Source organism: Anas platyrhynchos, chromosome 9, assembly GCF_047663525.1.
Source record: "Anas platyrhynchos isolate ZD024472 breed Pekin duck chromosome 9, IASCAAS_PekinDuck_T2T, whole genome shotgun sequence".
In the NCBI taxonomy this organism is placed as follows: Eukaryota; Metazoa; Chordata; class Aves; order Anseriformes; family Anatidae; genus Anas; species Anas platyrhynchos.
The window spans coordinates 3,080,833-3,101,603 of NC_092595.1; the positions used below are offsets into that span (position 1 = coordinate 3,080,833).

The 20,771-nt window shown below is 36.4% G+C and overlaps 1 long non-coding RNA gene across 1 annotated transcript; it reads left to right on the plus strand.

Annotated features, from left to right (window-relative positions):
* The first annotated feature begins 339 nt into the window (after positions 1–339).
* Positions 340–20,618, plus strand: LOC140003235 (uncharacterized). The gene is made up of 3 exons (XR_011811536.1): positions 340–998; positions 11,932–12,073; positions 20,484–20,618. It is a non-coding gene; the product is annotated as an uncharacterized lncRNA (long non-coding RNA).
* The last annotated feature ends 153 nt before the right edge of the window (positions 20,619–20,771 follow it).

Sequence of the window (20,771 nt, forward strand, 5' to 3'; positions counted from 1 at the left end):
GGAGAGATTGCTGGATGAAGAATAGAAAGAATGAGAGAAGAAGGTTGGAGCAATAACTGTAATGAAAGACATTTTCTTCCTTTGAAACACAGTTCAATGCCCGTGAGCTGCAAAAACCCAGGTCTCCTCCAATTTCTCTGACTTGGGACCCACAAGTTTCACAGTAATGAGCCTACAACTGCCCAGAGCGGGCTTCTGACATTAGATGGAGTCTGAAGCAGTATGGAATAAATGCATCTCTTTCTAGGGCAAAAGTAAGGGAGTATGCTATGAAATTAAGGCCCCATGATTACATTTTTTTTTTTCTTGGTGTAAGGATGTCAACTCTCATGAGCCACTTAGATTCATTTCAAGGCTGTTGCAAATCTGTAGGAGTGAATGTATGTTGCTGAGTAAGTTGAGAGCTTTTTTTAAGAAAGGGCATAGTCCTATACCAAATGTTGCTCATGAAGGTGGCCCCAGAGCTGTTACCCCAGATTGAAGGCTGGTAGCAGCTCCTTCACAGTGAGCCCACACAAATCCTATTTTTGTGTCTATTAGAGAACAGATGTCATGTGTATGCATCAGCAGATTTATCCAGACGCCCGTCACTCCAAGCGGGAGGACTGGTGACCTGAGGCCTGACATCTGCCTGCTGCAGCAGAATCGAAAGACACCAACTGACTTTCAGGATGTGGAAACCACCTAAGCAGACTTGAAATTATGAAGACAGGTGTCTGACCTGAACAGGTGAAAATCACTTGCTAAAAATAGAGGTTAGTTCAGGGTAGAAGAGACGTGACCTCTTTCACACCTTGGTTCACCAACAATATCTACGGAAAACACCTGTGACAGATCCCTTCAGCAAAATATCCACAGGAACAAGGTGGTAAAATTGTAGTTATGCTGCTTTTCTACTGCTGTCTGTGATACTCATCATAGAAGGAAATACTGTGCCTGAGAGACTGAGCCACACAATTGCAGTAACTTGGGACAAACGAGGCAAAACTCAAAAGCAGGTATGTGAGAAATTTTCAGTTTTCTTCCTGTCTTGCATTCATGTCAAGTTGGATAGAATTGTGCATTTTTGTTCTTTTGGGAGAAAAGTGTCACTAATGATTTTTTTATACCGAAGATTAAATCTTCATTAAATTGAATCTTAGTTGTAATTAAGACTCCTACTGTGGGCTTTAAGCATTGTTCAGCAATCACCTCTCATTTAAATAAATTGAAAAGATCACATGATTCATTTGTGTGGAGGAATTAAGAGTGATGTTAATTATTAAGTTATTGTGGTTATGGGAATCAAGTTAGTCTCTGTTATCCTAAAACAAGTCTTTTTCATTCTAGCCAAACAGCAAGATATTTTAATTGTCAAATCAAAACTCACTCTTGTGAATGGAGATCTTATCTGGGATGCTTCAGATTAAAACAGCACAGTGCTTTTCTCCAATTGATTTATCAAGGATTATTCACAGCCAATTTTTGATCAACTTCATGACTTGGTTCCTTGCTCTGTGTACGTAATGATAAGATATATGGACGATGTCCACACAATCACAGTTGCTTTTTATCAGTTTGATTGAGTTTCAGTTATGATTTGCATGCAGTTTGATTTGCATGTAGGTTAGTTTGTCTCCTGTGTGGTCATTTGCACTTCATCTGGTTAGTAACTGTAGTAGTGAAATTTGCTTTCCTTTTCCTAGTTTGAAATCATGATAAATATGGGAACAAGCCATATTACTTGAAAGATGCTTGAGCCCTTAAATAAAGCTTACTTTCTAAAGTAAAGCTTACTATCCAGCCCTTATGATCTGCCTTATTTTTCTTTCTTTACTATAGAAACGAGTCAAAGGGGGAAAGATAAATAAATATGAGGTTCCCTTTTCCCATTAATATCCAGGAGGACTGAAATGTTTTAACTGCTCTTTGTGGCTTTGAAGGTAACACCCAAAGAGCTTCTTAATTCAAATAGAGAATTGGGTAATGAAACGTTATAATCAGTGCCTTTCTTGTTGCATCAGAGATTATATGTTTTGTGTTCATAGATAACAGAAGAAATTTCAAAAACAAGGAAAAAAAAATGTTACTTATTTTTCTGTCCTGCTTGGTGGCCTTTGCTATCGATGAAACCTCAGAAGTAGGGCAGAGAAAATGAAATCCAGGCCTAGTGTGGCTAATATTCAAAACAGTAGTAAAAGATAATTTCTTCTTTCTTCTTTATGCTAAGGCTGTTTTTTGAGTTGACATTGTGAAATCAGTCTGGCTAGTTGTGAATGATGTATGAAAGAGAAAAATCCCTGCCCAGAGCCCAGATAAACAGATGCTTTGATAAGACCAATGTCGTTGTGCTATGCTATGCTATTTGCTATGTCCTTTGTACACAGGCATGCTAGTAAGCTTCAAGCTAGAAAAAAAGACCTGTCATGAGTGGCTATATTAAAAAGGAAAAAGAAAAGAGAAAAAGAAAAACAGGTTTTAAAAATATTTTAAGTAATTTTTCTTTTAGTCACATCTCTGAAGAATATTTTTTTTTTCTTTTTTAAGGAAAAGGTCTGAAAGTTTGATATTTTCTTCTGTTTGAATTACACAGGCACACAAGTAAACAATCACATCATCAAAAGTAAATATTACTAAAGTTTGAAGAATTTCCTCTATTTACTATCAAGAAGATTTTTTTTTTTTTTTTTTTTTTTTTTTTTACTCCTTTTTATCATGTGTTTTAAAGAGATTCAACAGAGTCACACACAAAATGCAACTTTTTCTTTGGAAAATCATATCTCTAACTCAAGTGTGTTTTTAAGATCAGAATTAAGTTTTCTCATTAAAAAAAAAAAGGCAAGAAATGTTGAGAACTCAAGAAATTGTAATGCTCTGCTGCCATATATTAATATTTTTCTTTAGAATTTCTATAAGTTACCATGTGTCTGTTGTGCCCAAAAAAATAGGAAGGAATGTAGTGATGTCTTGACAAGTGCAAAATAAAAAGATGCTGTGGGTTGAGGAAAAAAAAATGTAGGCATACTGCTCTTTTCTGGGATACTGCAGACATGAAATGCTTAGTCTGATGTGTTTGTTTGTGCTGTAATACTGCCTGGAAACCTTAATCATGGATGTGGATCCTGCTGGGCAGAGTGTTCTCCAAACAGTGAAAGATGATGATCTTTCTCAACAAGCAAGTAGGAAGTTAGTAATGTAGATATAACTGAAATTCAAAATCTCAACAGAGTTTATTCCTTCTCCCTTAGTACTTCTCTCTAAAAACAGAAATATTTGAAGAGTCACTCACACTAGTTGATTTATTTTAGCTATGATTCTGTTTAGGACCCTAATCTTCTGAAGGAGAAATAACTAGGAAAATAGATCAAAATATTATCTAGAATTGAACATTGATTAAAAAAAAAAAAATGTAGTCAGAGTTTTCCTCATTTCAGGCATGAATTTGACTTGCAATCACTTCATATTAACGTAGTCAATACTGGGTTTTTATATATTTTTATATAAAGTAGTATTTCAACTTAGAAATTATTATTTTTTTTAAAGGAATCAAAGCTTACTGAAACTCACATATACCCATGATCCATAATGAAGGTCAAATGAAATGACCTTCAGCAGGTCAGCTGCAAAGAAACCAAGACAAGTGCAAGACATTTCCTATAGGAGTATAAGCAGTGACACTTCAAATTATGCTCCATCATTTTTGATGAAATAAAATGAAGTTAAGCAATGAATCACTTTATGTCCAGTGTAAGCCAATCACAGCTTTGGATCCTGCAGCTATGAACAACCTAATATAAAAATTATTCATTGGTCATAGTAAATACAAATGTATACATCAGCAAAATTTATGGATTGCTACATATTACAAGCATTGAAATGTCTATTTTGAAATTCTTTGCATAGATGTATACTGGCTTTTTGTAGATGTTAGTTATTCACACCTTCTGTCAATGTAATCTTGCCTTAATTTTCTTTACTGCATTCTTATCCTGTTCAGTAGATCATGAAGGTTAAAGCAACCTTAAGCTACATCTTAGAATTCTTTCTAGTACACAACTGAACATTAATAAAAATAAAATCATCATTTTAAAAAGTAGAAACATTCATGTTACTATTAAAACAGATGCAACATGAATTTATTTAGTTATCAAGACTGCTCCTATTAATGCCTAATTCATTTCTTCACAATGCAGAAAGATAGAGAAGTGCGCTTTTCTCAAGGTTACAACTACTCTAATTTGTTCCAAGTTTCTGAATTGAAACAAGACACACTTGCACATTCAGTGATTGATCACAATTTGTTAGACCAAGATATAATTCCCCATCCATTCTTTGATTCTGATTTATAAATGGGTCACATAGTATCATCTGGTACGTACATACTGTTCTGATATTTCAAAAGAATTTAATATGTATACTTTAAAGGTGACTTGTTTTCTTAACCATGCCTGAGTTTTACACGCTGGCTTGTATAAATGATTTCTTCAGATATCATGTTGCTCACACATTAAAAGTAATTTTTACAGCAAACATTTAGGAAAGAAAATTACTTATCATAATGACAGGGAGCACAGCTATGAAAAACTGAATGAAATTAGGAAATAAAAATGGTGCTTAGGTTGTGTATCAGATAAACCTTCTTCAGGATGAGAGAAAGTGGAAGAGGACACATTACTTGATGTATTGGAAAGTAGACTGTTTCCTAAGAGAAGGTTAGTACAACCATTCTTACTGTAGCTAAGGATGCTTCATTTTTCATATTATCAGTCAGGAACAGTCTGTCCACGTTGATTATGATTGTATAATTATTTTATTGTTTAATAGCTTTGTATTTATTGCATCATCTCCGTCAAAGAACACACACAAAATATCATAATAGGACTCTTTACAGTGCCCTGGATTAAGATTGTATTTACAGGATGGGAATATGTAGCTGTCGTCTCACATTCCTTCTTTGAATGGAGCAGTACTGCCTAAGCACTGAATAAGCAGGGCTGATGGAGTTCACATTTATAGACCTTCCTTTTAGACTAAGTGGTTGTGTGTATTTGTGATAAACAATTAAAGAAGCTTTGCTCCGAGTGTTTCAATGTGCAATAATAGGTGGTGAAGGTGGAGGGATTGGAAAATGACAATGCGTTTATCGTGTAATGAGAAAGCCTGTGTGGTTCAAGAGGAGGAGATAATTGTTCCTTTTCTTTCAGCTATTATTCAAGTCAAATGCAGCAGTGGATGTTGGTTAAAGAAAAACTGCCTCCTTTTCTTTAGGTAGAACAGAGAAATTAAACAGAAGTAGAGAACAAAGCTAGAAATACTAAATATGAATACACTAATGAGCACTAGCTTATGGAATTATATGTAGAGTATTTAGTCTCCACAAGTTGATGGATTTTTATTAACTTTTTCGAGAGCTTAACCATACCTAGAACGTAAAGTTAATATTTGTAATATATAATCTAAAATATAGTTTTTGTTGTTGTTTTAATTATTATTCCTGACACAACATTTTGACTTGATATGGAAAGACAAACCTATGGCATTTCACATTTTAGGCATGTTTTGAATAAAGGTTTTAGAAGATTCTCTCATAATGCAGTTCTGATTTTAAGTACAATCAGTTTGGATCTATTAATTCCAATACTTAATTGTGTAATAGTTATATAATCCAAGTTATAATTCATGTATATAATTCCTTTGTGTGTTTCTACTGTGTCCTTCTGAAGAGATGGGGGTAGGTTTACCCTGCCAGCTCTGACTGCATCTGTATAGAAGAAACTAGTGGGAGTGACTTCTTATCAATATGATGAACCACCGTGTATTTGCTGACAAGCAAGTGAGAGATTTGCTCCTCACCTGCAGTGGAGGTTCTGAGTCAGAATCAGCTCTGGAAGAGGGAGGAAAACCACTGCAGCTAATGCAATTACCTTTTCTTATGGCAAACTCTTTAATCATTTACTTTATTTATTTATTTTTAATTTCTGTATAAAAATACATTGCAAATAAAGGCAGGAAAGTGCTTTGAAAGCATTGCTAGTTTCCACTTAGCAACTTTTGAACTGGTTTAACAAAGAAAGACTGGTTTGTTGGGGTTTGTGTGAAGTGATAAAGGCTGCTCAACAATGAGTGACAGCAGTGCAAATACCTCAACTGCCACCATTCAAAGGTGTGAAAACAAGCAATTTTTGTCTTCCCAAGTACTGTCACTGAACAATATATATTTGCAAAAACGCTAATACTTGAATGAGTTCCATGGATGAAAAAAATAATTATATATTTATATATTTAGGAAGTGTATGATACTTTTTTGATATGAAAATGTTAGTTCTCAGAGTTGCAAGTATTTTCCAATATTGAGGCAGATTCCTTTGCTGCCTGAAACTGGGTAATTCATTTCTGCAGCGACATGAAGACCCAGAGTTTGCCATGACCTTCTCTTGTTCTGTCTTGCTGTAACAGTATGTTTCATCTCTTGTTCCTGGCTGTCTCTCAGAGAAGCTGAAGAGGCCTGCCTTTGCTTACATGTGCACGATGATGTTCTCCAAGCTGAAGGTATGGATAGGTCAGCTGTACTGACTCGATCTTGAAGAAATTCTGTGATTCTGTGTGAATTGCTGTTCCTATTGTTCCAAGGCCCTTCATGGTTTTTGAGAAGCTAGAAGATGTTTGCAGCTATTATACTCAGTACACGCTTTCTGGCTTTTCCTCATCATCATGTAAAGGGAGTTTTCTTGTTTTGTGCAAAGATTTTGATAACTTCCTGCAACTCCAGGAAACAAGAGAGGACACCTGTATTTGAAATCTTTATGTTTTATTTCTTTCTTGGTGAAGCTGATGTACTGATGTATTTCTGGGGTTGCTTGTTGCCCATACTCCCTCAGACGGAAAAAAAAATAAAAATAAAAAAAATCCTATCTCCTATAAAACACATGAGCTTTTCTCAAATAGTTTTGTGCAATGCAGTTTCTATGGTATATGCATAGGAAGTCAGGGTTACACATTGATTCACTTCTGAGCCATACAGACATTAAAACTTAGTGGATTTAGCCCAAACACAGGAACAAGTACACATAGCACACTTTTATATTTGCATGTGAGATCTCTGAAATATTTCAGTTGGAACCAATGATTCCATGCACAAAGGCAGCAGAAGGATATTTCTTCATTCAGGGAATTCACCAGTGGAAAAAAAGCAAAGTGCAGAGGTGGAACAAGAAAAAAAGTGCAAGCAAGTTTAATGATGTGCTAGCACAGCTTTATTATTTACAGGGTTTGTTATTAATGGCTTGGGAAGAACATTTATTAAATTAAAATATTTTAGAGTTTATATTATTATGTTTCCTTTGAATGTGTTTTCTAAATAAACACACATAAAAATGAAAACTCAAGTATGACAACTATATAAGAAAGACCTTTTCTGTCCCCAAATACCCTTTAATTTGATAACAGTAAAATAATAATAATAAATCTCTCTTACTACCACCAGTCACACTTAAATCACTGGGAGCACTTTATTAAAAGGAAAGACTACAACAAAGTAAATTCAAGGCAGCAGAATTTAAGTCAGTTCTTGTGGGAATGGACTACTGTTCTTTCCTTCAGTCTGTGATTAATTTTTAAATAAATGAAACTACACAGGCATGAGACCTTGGAGGCTTCTGATTTTATAGTTTCTGAAATGATCAGATTAAGTACTAAGACAGAAGGTTTCCCAAGATCCACTTTTGAAAACTATTGTAAATATTGCAGTTTGTTTGCCACTAGAAACTTCTGATACCATGGACAAATGCTGTGATGTATATTTTATTCCAGGCTATTATTGGGGCTGATGTGATGCAAGTAATCTGAACCAGGGAGCATCTTTTAAGAGTGCACTGTGGAGTGAATTCAGGGTGCAGTAATGGTGTTGGCAGCTATATGCAGGGACTATATAGCCTGTTTACTACATACCCACATCTCTGCTTCTTTGCTCGCATAAGAGGACAGCTAATCAACAGATTCAACTTGAATTCAGAATAACCTTTGCTTTTTTCCTGTTTTATGGCATATGGCAGACAAAAGAAAACTTGAAACTGGCTAATACTGCCTTACTGTTCAACATCTAGCTGTTGCACAGTTTAGTAGGAAGTATTTGTCATGATCTGACAGACAATAATACTGGTAGCACTCATTAGGATGGTTTTATGTGTTCAGTTTTGGGGGGCAGCTGAAGCTTTGATTTAAACTCAAAGTCAGGTCTTTGAAATTGCTATCCAAGCACTATAAATTTAGAAAATATAGTCTATCATCCTCAAACCAGCAGATGTTTACTGTATCTGATGAGAGTCTATGGTGCAAAGGCTGGAACAGAATATATAATATACCTTAAGTGGCTTAGGTAATTGTGCCAAATCTCATTTGATTAATATAGTTCATCTCACCATTACTTGGCTTACAATTTTGGCCTTTTCTCAACAAACAAAAGTCTCAATAGCAACTAATTTTAGTATATATGGAACATCTCCTGACAGTGAGTTCATAACAACCTATTGAAGCTTAATTTACATTCATGTTTTAAAATGCTTATGAAATCTGAAGACCTGAAGTTATCGTAGTAGACTCTTCCCAGAAAACAATTATTGTACATCACTAATTCAATCATATTTTTTTAAAATTCTGATACAAATATGTTAAGTAAAATTGAGCAAAGCTTTTTGATTTATTGCAGTTGCCAACTGTCTGTGGTATTTTTCATCCTTAATCATCACTGCATGAAATCAGGAATAGCATGTAACTGATCTGCTAAATGAGTCAAAGTGGTACTGTGCTCCTGGACACTAGATGAAAGCAGTGTTATGTGACAGAGCTGATCTATTTTAGCAGATTTTCTGTGTGGATTAAGACTATAAATCTGTTATATGGTATGTTTTGTTCTGTTCAATATGCTTTGCATCTAGACTGTATTATTCAGCAGGCTTTCTATCACAGATGGTATCTGATTCATTCAGCGTAATGTGGTTTGTAGCCATTTGGCTATCTACTAAGTATAGATTTTTAAAAAATATTATAATTTGTCATTTTATGGGATTAATTAGATTCAGACAATTTTTCTATTGAATTATGTGATGGCTTTGTGTAACTGTGATAAGAACTGAGTTGGCTCAATATTAAGAAAATTTAAATATCTACCCCTTAGGCGGTAGAAACAATACAAACTTCTAAGGGCTCCCTACATGGATTTTGTGCTTTAGACATCTGCTCTGATAGCAGCAAAGCCTGGATAACTGATTAATACTGTATCAAGGCTTTGGAAAGTTTTTGCTTAGAGTAGAGTACTTCTGACAATGAACCCACTAATCTGTTTGCTGTGTTGGAGATAGTAGAACAATCTGGAAAAAGAAGCATTCTCATACCCCAACCCCCCTCCCCCCAAAAAAGAAAAAAAATAAAACAAGTTAGTGCTACTTGAGAAGCTCCTTACAAAACCATTTTTTTTTTTTTAAATGTCCTAGGATGCTTTGAATGACACAAAATATGTAACGCTGACAGAAAATAGTTCCACCTTGTGAAGGCTGTGAGTTAGCATTTCTGGTGTCTTCAGCAGGAATAATGGCTTCTAAATTTCTCATCTTACAATATACTAAGTATTTTAGATAAATCTCCCTGTGCATTAGTTATTTTACAAACAGATCATTCAAGCTGTTGATAGATGGGCAGTTGTGTACTGAAAATGGGAGGCATTGACCCATATATCACATGGAATCACTGTAACATCGCTGGTAGTTACTTGCATAACTCAGGAAAATGGGATTGTCAAACTGCAGTCTGTTGATAAGGTTGCAACAGGTTGTGCATAAAAGCTTAATAAAATGAAAAGTTGAATTAAAAAAATAAAATAAAAGTGTATCCTGAAGTAGTGTTTGAAATAAGAAATAGTGCTATCAAACTGGATATATTTCTATTGATCTTCTAGGCAGCACCTGAGAACTTATGCAACAAAGGCACCATCTCTCAGAGCATCATCTCTGTTTGCAGGTTGTAGGTTTGTCTCCAAACCACCTTGATGATGTGTCTGTCATGTGGGACTGTGTGTCCCACATGAACGCTGTGAGTACGACACCTACCTCATCAGCTGCCATGGCAATAGCATAGGTGATGAGCCAAACTTTACTAAATATTGAAGGAATTAAGAAAACTTGTGTTGGTTAATAGGCATGTTTAGTTGTGTTTGAGGTGCATGGTAATGTAAAGCCAACCCTCATGTGTATGCTTATCGAGATTAATACTGGGGTGACCAATCAAATGTACCCTGAACTCTGCCATACATTCTGGTCAGGCGGACATGGCCTGGTGTCCAGCTGCCTCTTGGTAAATAAATCCACTAAATAGAAATGGTGGACTGCATATTTTCTGGATGTACTCATTCTGCTGGGTAGTCTTAGTCTGGGAAAGGGTGTCTTAGGGGGTGGGCTGTGTGAGCGGGGGCACCCAGTACAGGGAGATGCTTGGATGTGGCTAACAGTGATATTGCAAACAGACTGGAGCAATGCACCAAAATGCAGCTCAGAGGCAGCAAAATCAAAGCAGTGAAGTTATCTGTGACTGCAATGCTTATAATTTCAAAAAAAAAAAAAAAAGGGGGGGGGGGGAGGCAGAGGGAGAGAGAAAAAAAAAATATGTGATATAAGCCCTTATTATGTTTACCCATAGCTTTTAAATACTATCAGAGAATAAACAAACTATGCAAACTATTCACTGGGGCACAAAATTTATTTTCTGCCAGCATTCTATGAGTGACAAATCAAATCCAAGGATCTCCAGTTGAGAAAATGATATGCCATCTGCTTGCCGTTCATTTGTGAAGCGTTTTCATACTGAGAATGGGAGAGATGAGAGTCAAATGATTATGATGCCATGGACAGAGAAATACTCGGGTGTATTCTTATCCTTTTAGGAAATCACAAGGAAAGCATCGTACTTTGAATTTCTTGTAAACGTATAGATTTCAGATTCTGAAATAAAGTATTTCCATTAAAGGTGATGAAACCTAAAAGGAAAAAAGTGCTATTTTTCTTCCTTGCAAAGCCTCACAAGTTAATCAGCTAGATCCTTCTAATGAATCTTGAAGTATTTGCCATTGACCAGCAGCATGCTGGCATTGACAGCAAAGGACTGATTGCCTAAAAGAGAAGCAAATAGATGAGTCAAGGGAATTAGCTTAAATGTAGACTGCTAATGAAAGGGACAATCTTTTCCCTCCTCCCCATGGCTCTTCCTTGAAGCATCTCTGGAGACAACTTCTGGAGCAGCAAAAATTGAGCCACTATAATGAAGAAAAGTGATTTTGTAGAAATCATTAATATGCAGTAGGAAAAACTACAAAATCCTTACTGTAAAGCTGTTGATTCTAGTGCCGTAAATTACAGTTGTGGAAATTAATGCATTTGCCTTTGTTCAGGCTTGGTAAGTACCGTGAAGCATTAGCAATAATTCCATGGTTGTTACATTTGAAATTGTATTATAGTTGTGATTTTGTTCCTTTCTATAACGTGTCCAAAACCATAACAGACACCAGCTTTTGGCATTAGTTTTGAAGGATTAAGTCTTATTCCTATTGGATTTGAACTAAATTAGGTAAAGTATTTCTGAACTCCTGGTAAATCCCAGCATAATTTATTTATACATATATACACACACACACGTATAAATTTATGTATAGTGTGAAGGATTTATTTAGGATGATATTGCTGTAGTTTACCATCCCCTATAATTGCAATTAATAATGTAACTACAATTAAAATGAATTCGAAGTAGGAATATTGTCAAGAAACAATGACTATGAAGAAAACTGTACATTGTGGAAGATCATGTTAGCATAAGATTGTGTTGAGTGTTTTTTCTGTCTCACTTTTAACATTTGGTTTGGCTAGAACTAGAAGATACAAGACAGGTTAAAATAATGCTCTTCTTTTTCAGAAAGTAAAGTAACCAAGAGACTTGGCAGCCCACGTCAGGGCTGCCAGCTCCAGCAATGAACCAAATTTAGAAGCTGTTATGTGAAGAATCTACAGGACATTAAATTTAAATGGTTTCCCTGCATAAATACCTCCTAAACTAGGTATGTGAATAGTTTGCTGAATAGTTTTTATGATACATCTGCTGTGACTTTTTTGTGTTCTACAGAAATAACCTTTCTTTTTTTTTTTTTTTTTCTTTTTAAGGAAGGTTTTTGTTCAGTGATTACTACAGCCCTTGACTCCAAAGAGCACAAATTGCTAAGTCCAAGTGTGTCTGTGGAAATCATGATTGATAGACAAGGGAATAAACTTGAGCCTCCACCCTCAGTATAGGGATAACAGCTAGTTGTGAGAAGTGAATTGTTTGGTTTAGGAGACAGGAAGGGTGCGGTATGTCGAGAGGAATGGCTAGCTTGCTTTTCCTAATTTTTATGAATGTTTTCCATGCCTATATGTTTGAATATAGCTGTTGGATTTTGGTGAATTATTGAAGTCTTAAATACTGAATTCAAGAGAGAAGATAACTTGTGTTAGTAAGGAATTACAAAATAAAAAATATGTGTCCATGAAAAAGTCAACAGTGATGGAAAGCTGCTCCACCTTTAGATAACAGACTTGGCCAGGTGATAGAGAACTAGAGAAAACACAGTCTTGATCAATACAGCACCTCTCTGAGTAAAATAATAACCAAAATTTGTGTAGGCTGTCAGAAGAGAAAGAGAACATGACACATCCTTTTCTTGTTCCCCTTAGTGTCATGGTTCAACTGGGTATCTTTTCAAACTTCTATTGCCGTTATCTTGGGACTCTTATGAGTTGCCATAAGTTAGAGGAGATATTTAATTATTGTCAATTTGCTACAAAATATGACATGAAAGCTAATTCTCAAGCTCTCTTTGTAACCTGCATTTTATTTTATTTTTCTTCTAAACAAGCAAATAATTTGTTCTACATAGATTTATGAATTGATTACAGCTAGTAAACGTTTCACTAGATAAATTCTTTAGCAAATACGTTTTTGGCAGTATTTGACCTGCTGTCCAGCTAGTTCAATAATACATAAGAGTAAAATCATTCTTATTATTAATCCCATACTATAGCATCTCATTTGCTTGTTGTAACTGCCCTATGCATAAAATATTTTAAAGTAGGTAAGTAGGTGTTACATAGGAAAGCAAATGTGAATACAGATTTGTTACCTATATCTTTCTATGCATTGCTTCTAGGGTAGTCGCTCTATTTGTCAGACACAAGATCTGTCTTGCAAGACTCAGTAAGAAAAATATCAGCTACACAGTTGTCCTTAAAACAACTTCAGACAGGAGCTGTTGTGGAGGATATTGCATTGTGAGGGGAAAATCACTGTGGACAGTTGCAGTGAATTAAAACCCCTAGAAATCCCTAAAAAGCCATTTAACTACATCAAAATATTCAGTCAGTACACACTGTAAAAACCTCAAAGGGAAGTAGGTGTCATGTAGTATTTTGTGCTTCTGAGTAAGGCAAGAATCTACCAAAATATTATTTTCACCTTCCTGATGGCACAGAAAGCTCCACACTCAGAGCAATGTGCAAAATCTGATTTAGATACAATACTCAATACTTGATATTTCAGTTCTGACTCTCTTCCAATAAGCTTCTGTCTATACTACGGTTCTGTCGTCCTGCTGTATGTGTCTATGTATATGCACATACATCACCTGTTCTACCTGTATGTATGCAACTCAAGTCTAAACTAAAAAGCATAAGGTAGACAAATCTGCCTTTGGCTAATGACTGGTAATTATTTTAAACTTGCTGTATGAATTGCAGAGTTGTGTTACACATCATTTCAAAAGTCACGCTTTCAAATAGTATTAAATTCATAACAAAATTATTTTGTGTTAAAGTAGCCATGTAGTGCATATACAGAATAATCGAGGTTTTGCAAAGTGCTGACTGGCAAATTAGGAATAATGCGAAGAATGTCCTCAGTTTCACAGATTCTTCTGGCTTTATTGCTAGAAATCTGATGCTGGCAGTGTGGCAACACCTGAAAAAAATAAGTTCTTGCAAGACAAATGCTGATAAATTCTCTTTGACAGTGCAATATGAGATAGGGAAGGGAACAGTCTCACTTCCTCTGGCAACAATAACCAAGCATGGCACCTGCCAGAGAATCGTGGCACTTGTTTAAAAAAAAAAAAAAAAAAAAAAAAAAAGCAAAAAAAGCTAGAGTTCAAGATGACAAGATGAAATAGGTTCTCTGAGTAAAGGGCTATATTCGAGTTCTTCAGTAGAGGGCTGTATCAGGAACAGTCTCATTCCAGATTTCCATTACAGCTTAATGTACGTAGCTGGGTGTGGGAATTCAAAATAAACCAGAGCTTGCAGGTCACAGGCTTCAGTCCCTTAAGAGGACTAGGGTACTGTCAGTGCTGCAGGGAAGGAAGGGGGAGAGTGACTATGTCTGGGTGTTGGATAACGGGAGACAAGCCAAAAAAAAACCAAAGTGTGATACTCTACAATCACTAGTTCTGTCCCTAGCCAGCCCGGTCATTTCAGTGGTGATGATAAATACAGTGCCTGAGGAGGAAGATCCCAGGGTTGAGCCTTCTCCCAAGAGGAAGGAGCTAGTGAACAAGGACATTAAAAAAGTAAGTTGGACCTGGTTATTATCAGCAAGAGAGGATCAAAACAAGACCTGAGCTCCTTCCAAGTGTGTATTTCTGGTGGGAAGGGAAGGATGGGAGAGGAAGAGGGGTGCAAGGGCTGTCAATGCGGGGCCATTTGAGAGAGGGAATTAGCAGAAAGTACTGGAAACAAATTCTTGGAGGAGGAAAAAAAGAATGTGAGAATGTGAAAGCCTTAAAGAGCAATTTCAGCAGGAAAATGCAGCCAGCTGAGAGGGCTGGACAGGCACCTGTGCAGGACCACGCCAGTGGATGGACAGAACTGGCCAGCAGATTCACTCTTGTGCATACAACACCCACACAAAATGTCTGAAGGAACAAAAGAAGGGTTGCTGTAAGCAGTAATAATATTTTAATTGATCTGAAACATTTTTACATTTTTAAATGCATGCATCAGTAAGTCTAAGAATATTATTATCATCAGGAAAGCTTATTTTCTATTGCTATAAAATTAGGGCTGCGATCTAACTTTCATCTCCAGATGTTACGTGTTTCTTCTGTGTCACTATAACACCGATCAGAATGTCAAGGGAATTTTTATAGGATTTATTAAAATGTCATGTTCCACCACAGATCAGGCCCTTGGCATTTGGGGAGGATGTCATGTGGAAATCTCTCTCTGTAAGCCTCTCTACTACTCTCCCACCCTTAAATGAATATCTCATAGACAGAGGAGATGCTGCTGTCCAAAATATTTAGCAGTAAGGAGAATTTCAGAGCTATGCAAAGAGAAGAAAGCAGAGAGATGGACCGTGGAGTTCAAACCGTGATTATAGAGCCCTAGCAGGCATAAACAGTGGGATGGGAATATGCTGACAACCTTGAAAGAAAAGACTTTTCTTTTATGAGGTCAGATGAAGCCATGCTGCTCTTTATGGGTTTGAACGATCTAAGGGAGGTTTTTGGAAGAGCAAAGATTGCCTTGTGGTGTTCATTATCCCTTGATCTGCACAAAATGTTCCTGTTCGTATCAGGGTCAATTTCCTTGGCAGGTTCCTCACCTGTGCTATTTGTTGGGTGCCCTAAGGGGGCTCTTGGGTGGCTGAGCCCCTCGGCTGGCTGCTTTAACTTCTGAGACCTGGGAGCTGCCGAGGGTGCAAGAACCTCATTTGGTACTGATACTGCTGTTACGGGTGTTGTTTGAGACCTGGGAGGTCCTTGCAAGTCTCTTGATTTGATTTTTATGGCAATCTTTTCTAAATGATAATTTATGTGAGAAGTTCTTTATCCGTGCCAGAAACAAAGCGTTGGCACCACACACTCCTCTACTAAACTTGCCCAGAGAGATCAGACTCAGAGTGGTTTCCTGGGGAAACCATGGAGACAATTTATAGTTTCCAAATTTGTGTGAGAAGTGTTTTGCCCTCAAGTGCAATGCATTCATTATTAAAAATGAACTGCGAAGGTTCTGCTTACATGGAAACATTCGTTTTTGTGTCACAAATAAAATGTAATTCCCAGGCTTATTTTTGTACTTTAGAATAATCTGGGAGACAAATTGGTGTCCTATATAGTCCAAACTACAAACTTGCTGTCTTTTCTGTCAGAGGAAATATCATCATGCCTTTTTAAAAGTCAGCAGAAGTTCTGATGTTCTATATCTCCTTCTGCACTTTCAGGTAACTTTAAAAATGATCCTTGTATTATGTAGCATCTCATTCTTTAGTTCATAAATGAACTTTTGGGAAAGGTCTACAAATTTGGTTCAGCTGGTTTCTTACTATCTTCAGAATATGGAAAATACATTCTATTTTATATTTGAAAGAGGTTATTTTAGGGACTCAAATAACTCAAAAATGGGCAGTTTTTAAACTATCTAGGTTGTACTATGTTTAGACCATTTTCTTCTTGCAGGTGAATGACTGTGACAAATTTGAAACTAAAAATAGTTGCACAATAACTATCATAATACAAAAATTATAACAGGACCCTGACACAGATCTTTCTGGCCACTGATAGTGCCTTATGTCTGTAAATGCAGAGGGAGAAATTTCAAAGAAATAATGCCAAGTCCCACTGGGTTTAAGCTCCTTGGGCATAGAAAGTGCTCACAGCAGTAAAAGGGCAGTAAATTCTGTGGAAGGGAACCCTGCTGTTATGTGTGCCTTGACCCTACCCAACAACAGCTTTTATGCAGAATCAGGGAGGTTGTAGTTGCCTTCGAATATCTCAGGTTGTTTCAGTCTGCCCAGGTGAAAACTTTTCTGCTTCACCTGAGCTATTGCTTCATACTTTGAGATGGCATTTAGCCTAAATTCTACCCTGATATTTTTTTCTGTGCACATTTCTTTAAAATAAATAAATAAATTGTATATAGGTAAATTACCCATACAAACTAAAAGCCTCATCAACAAAAATCATTATTTTTTTTTTTGACTTGTAATCAGTAACACCTGCCTGTTGCTATTAGATATAGCTTTTTCAGGGAGTCTGACCCACAAGCTGCCAGAGGCTGGAAGACTATTGTATGAAAGCTTCATGATAAGGTTATTTTCCATTTTTTTCATTGATATCTATCAGCCACTTGGCTAGATAGGCTATTCCATCTGAGACATTACCACCTTTGTTTTGTAATAAGATCTGTTATGGTCTTTTTTTTTTTTTTTTTTTTTTTATGAGCAGTCATTAAATTTGTTTCTGTATAATTTTAGCACATTTATATGTATGCAAATATATACATGTATATGAAACTTTACGATAAGAAATGAAATGTGAAATTGCATTGTACAGACAAACATGGCCCATTTTTGTAAGGAAAGTATTGCTTTAAACAATGAAGAGCATTTATTTGTCAAAATGTAACAAATTCTCGTCTCATTTCCAAGAGAGGAATAAGGTAAGTGGGCAAAATATGATGGGACCTTCCAGTAATAAGATTGTTTTCCTCTTCCACTCAGGCCTATTAGCTTTAAACCCTACAGTGCACCTCTCCAATTGCCAGTTTGATTGAATAATGCAAAATTTGATACAAGCACTCTATATTGCTTAATGTCCTTCTTTCATTTCTAATTCCTGAAGATGAGAGGTGTAGTGTTTATCACCAAGTTTATTGCTGATTTAACCCTGTAAGCAACAACTGGATGAAATATCTGCAGTGGGTGCACACAGGAAAAAAAAAAAATCCTCCATATGTTAGGCTTTCTATAAAAACTACTGGCATACCTTGCAATATATCTCCTGCACCCAGATGGCAGTAACATGCTCTTTATAACTGAGGACAGTACTTTGGCTCAAACAATTCCACATATATTTATTATGATTATGCAAATTACTGGGGGGAAAAAAAAAAGCATGCAACCAAAGCAACATCCACAAACTGATAATTGTAAGACAGTTTAATGATCTTGTAAAGGCTCAATTAAATACATTTGTATATGCCACTACTTCAAGAAGTCTGTACAGAAGTAGAATACTTCTGAGTATCTGAATATCATTTGTGTAAGCAATACTGCCATATGGGAGGTGTTTAAATAGTTTCCAATGGAAATCTGAAGTTCTGTATTAACTATGTTATTTAATACCTAGAAGAAGAAAACTTGCAAGCATAAGAAAAAAAGAGAGTTGTCTACTAATGACAAAAATAAAGAAGAGGTTGTATTTAATCTCTTGCCCATATTTTTCTAGTGAGCAATAGCAGTGAGATGGCTATAGCCTTGCCTTAAGCATAGGCAATGATTTATCCCTTGCCTGTGCTGAGGTCTTGTGCCTGGACACTGCAAGAAAGCCTGGGACCCAGCAGAGGAATGCCAGGAGCTTCACTGATACACAGCTGTCTGGATTTGCCTTGGGCAAATGTACGACTCCTGCTTAAACTGCAGGAAAACTCCTTGCTGTTGGGTGCTTGTAATGGGAAACGAGGTAATGCATTCTTTGGTTTACAAAACAATCTCCACTTTCCCTGGTGAAATTTTGAAATAATCAAGTGTGTTGGATTGAAACAAGAGAATTCTGCATTTCCATGGGGCTGGGTGTTGGATATAGGATCCTCTAATGGTATTATGTGCACATAAATTCTCTGAAGATAAAAAGAACCTGAGTTGTCTGCTTTAGGAGCCAATTTGACTCTGAGCCCAATATCATGTTGACCAACCCTTTAAAATTCAGCTGTGTTTGTGTATTTTAATCCATTTTCAGAGCATAAAGTAACGATTGTGTTCCCTGCTGGGGACTGTGATTTACAATGGTTGTTTTAGGTAACCGTATGCTATAGCTGCTTAAAGAAAAACATACATTGTGCCAGTTCAGCGAGATACTTCTCAGATTTAAATGTAGGATCTTCTTTTTCATAGATTCAGCACTAAACCCACAAACATTACTTAAAAAAAAAAACAAAAACAAATCCAAATATTACTACTTGAATATGCACTTTCCCAACAGGAGCATAATGGAGATTCAGGAAGAATTTAGACAAGGTAGTAAGAAGCTTTATAAGGATGTGTAAGATGGGTAAAAAGATCAAAAAAGACTTTTTTTTTTTTTTCTCTTGACTATTATAGACAATTTGTAAGAAAAACACAGCACAATATTTCTAGAAAAAAATAACATAATATGGGTGTTAGGCACATGGGCTTAGAAAACCATATCAGAAATCTACCTCCTGCTACCATGCTGTGATTCATGGCTCAGCTAGCCAGTCCCAGGTGTTAATAAGGAAGGGGTGAAATGACTTTTTTCCTCTGACAGTGGCTTTAAGGCACGAAGAGACCCTCTGAGGCAGGGCAGCAGGATGTGTTCCTCCCCCTCAGCACTGAAGTGGATGTGGTAATGCAGCTTTCTCCTTGCCTGAGCACTTTCTTATATACTATTATTCTCTCATGGTATAATAACTGTGTCTGTTTAGCATTCATATTTTATTTATGCTTCTACCTTTATCTACTACATTTCTCATCCCACTGTATAATTTTTTAGGGTTTATATTAGTGTCAAGCAGACAGGCAAGGGGCCTATGATGTCTGAGGCTGAGTTTTCATTTTTTTCATCTGAACTCCTGCAAGAACTGTGTTTTTTTTTTTTTTTTTTTTTTTTTTTTCTTGTGGCATGCACCATTACACTAATTAGTTCACCTGATAAAGGTTTAAAAGTTTCAAGGCCACTATTTAAAAAAAAAAAAGGCAACAAGCAGAAGTAACAAAGGCATATTTGGAGAGCAGCACTGAGATGATCAATCATTGATGACAAATCCAAATTTTCATGTTAGGATGTGCAAAAGCACATTGTAGACATCTGTTCTGTGTGCAAAACGAATAGCAAACACTTATTTTCTCAGCTCTTTTCAAATGAGTAATCTGCTAGAAATTGAGCAGAATTACATGGAATATAGTCATTTTAGTATACATAATCTGGAAAAGAATAGATCTCTAAACAGATGAATTCATAAATTATGTATTTTTGACATTCAGATACATCACAGAGACCCTATAAATCAGCCTCTTTCTGAAGTTATAGTGCATGCAAAATGCTTTCAGACCTTGATGATATTATGAGACCAACATCTCTTGCATTATGCCACTGAAAATTGCACTGCAAAACTTCCACGTGCCACACTGCCCTTAACATCATTTAACTTTCAACAGTGTTTCAGGCTTGCGCTTATCTACCCAACATGCTGCTACCTCATCAAAGCATTTTACTGTTCTTTTTTTAAACCAGCGTTCCTTGTTAAGTCTCCTATTTTTAGTCATTTAAGCTCCGTGTGTATGCTCAGAGTAGTGGGAATAGCTCTTTCTATATAACTCGTAGAGTAGTTTTTATATAAACATATAGGTAGTGTTTTATCTATATATTTTCATGCTGATGTAGAGATATGAAACATTTATATAGCTGTTGCTGTTATACACAGGTGTGATGGCGAGATGAGTGCTATGGCTCCCAGGAGGGTCGGTCTCGGCAGTGCTCCCGCAGTCAGGGTGCACCTGGTGAGGCGCTCAGCTGGCACGTGCAGGATCCGGCCCCTCTTTGAGGCTTCGTGTCTGTACAAAAGGCAAGTCTGGTCCTGGAGATGATTTCAACTGGTTCAGGATTTTCTACAGTTTTCATTAAAGGTCTGAGTGCAGCGGGGATTTGATTTCTTTTCTGCAGCCATCTGTAAGACTTGTGAGAACAGCTGCTCCTAGAGCGGGTGCCAACT